This window comes from Arachis ipaensis, chromosome B3, assembly GCF_059453495.1.
Source record: "Arachis ipaensis isolate K30076 ecotype BB chromosome B3, ASM5945349v1, whole genome shotgun sequence".
Classification (NCBI taxonomy): Eukaryota; Viridiplantae; Streptophyta; class Magnoliopsida; order Fabales; family Fabaceae; genus Arachis; species Arachis ipaensis.
The window spans coordinates 105,053,847-105,055,529 of NC_142438.1; the positions used below are offsets into that span (position 1 = coordinate 105,053,847).

Here is a 1,683-nt window from a genome sequence, read left to right on the forward strand (position 1 = left end):
TCTTTTAATTATTTCAAAATCTTTTTACTTTAATTTCGAAAATTCTTCCCCTCTTCCCAAATCCTTCTATTTAAAGGACTAACACTTCTCCATTATCAGCAATTCGAACTCTGTCCCTCTTGATAAGTTTGAATTCTCTCTTCTCTACCTTATCCTTCTATTTTTATTTTCCTCTGACACCTCAAGGAATCTCTATACTGTGACATAGAGGATTCTATATTTTCTTCTCCTCTCTTTTCATATGAGCAGGAGCAAGGACAAGGGCATTCTTGTTGAAGCTGATCCTGAACCTGAAAGGACCTTGAAGAGAAAGCTAAAAAAGCTAAAGTACAACTCTCTATAGAGGACCTAACAGAAACTTTCATACAAGAAGAAGCCATGGCAGCCGAAAACAACAACAATGTCAACAATGCAAGGAAGGTGCTTGGTGACTTTACTGCACCTACTCCCGACTTCTATGGGAGAAGCATCTCAATCCCTGCCATTGGAGCAAACAACTTTAAGCTTAAGCCTCAATTAGTTTCTCTAATGCAACATAATTGCAAGTTTCATGGACTTCCATTAGAAGATCCTCATCAGTTCTTAGCTGTATTCTTGCAAATCTGTGACACTGTCAAGACCAATGGGGTTGATCCCGAGGTCTACAAGCTTATGCTCTTTCCCTTTGCTGTAAGAGACAGAGCTAGAACATGGTTGGATTCACAACCTAAAAAAAGCATGAACTCTTGGGAAAAGCTAGTCAATGCCTTCTTGGCAAAGTTCTTTCCACCTCAAAAATTGAGCAAGCTTAGAGTGAAAGTCCAAACCTTCAGACAGAAGGAAGGTGAATCCCTCTATGAAGCTTGGGAAAGATACAAGCAATTGATCAGAAGGTGTCCTTCTGACATGCTTTCAGAATGGAGCATCATAGGTATCTTCTATGATGGTCTGTCTGAACTATCCAAGATGTCATTGGACAGCTCTGCTGGAGGATCTCTTTATCTGAAGAAGATGCCTGTAGAAGCTCAAGAACTCATTGAAATGGCTGTAAATAACCAATTCATGTACACCTCTGAAAGGAATCCTGTGAATAATGGGACAAGTCAGAATAAATGAGTTCTTGAGATTGATACTCTAAATGCCATATTGGCTCAGAATAAAATATTGACTCAACAAGTCAATGTGATTTCTCAGAGTCTGTCTGGAATGCAAGCAGCAACAGTCAGTACCAAAGAAGCTTCATCTGAAAAAGAAGCTTATGACCCTGAGAACCCAGCAATGGAAGAGGTGAATTACATGGGAGAATCCTATGGAAACACCTATAATCCTTCATGGAGAAATCATCCAAACCTCTCATGGAAGGATCAACAGAGGCCTCAACAAGGCTTCAACAACAATAATGGTGGAAGAAATAGGTTTAGAAATGACAAACCTTTTCCATCATTTTCTCAGCAACAAACAGAAAATTCCAAGTAGAACCACTCTGAATTAGCAACTATAGTCTCTGATTTAATTAAAACCACTCAAAGTTTCATGACTAAAACAAGGTCCTCTATTAGAAATTTGGAGGCACAAGTGGGTCAGCTGAGTAAGAAAGTTACTGAACTCCCTCCTAGTACTCTTCCAAGCAATACAGAAGAGAATCCAAAAGGAGAGTGCAAAGCCATCAACATAACCCACACGGCCAAACCTGGAGAGGAGGAA

General features: G+C 39.6%; 1 non-coding gene across 1 annotated transcript; it reads right to left on the reverse strand.

Annotated features, from left to right (window-relative positions):
- Positions 1 to 783: 783 nt before the first annotated feature.
- LOC148571900 (small nucleolar RNA R71) lies at positions 784 to 891 on the reverse strand. The gene has a single exon (XR_015908703.1). It is a non-coding gene; the product is annotated as a small nucleolar RNA R71 (small nucleolar RNA).
- Between the last annotated feature and the right edge of the window lie 792 nt (positions 892 to 1,683).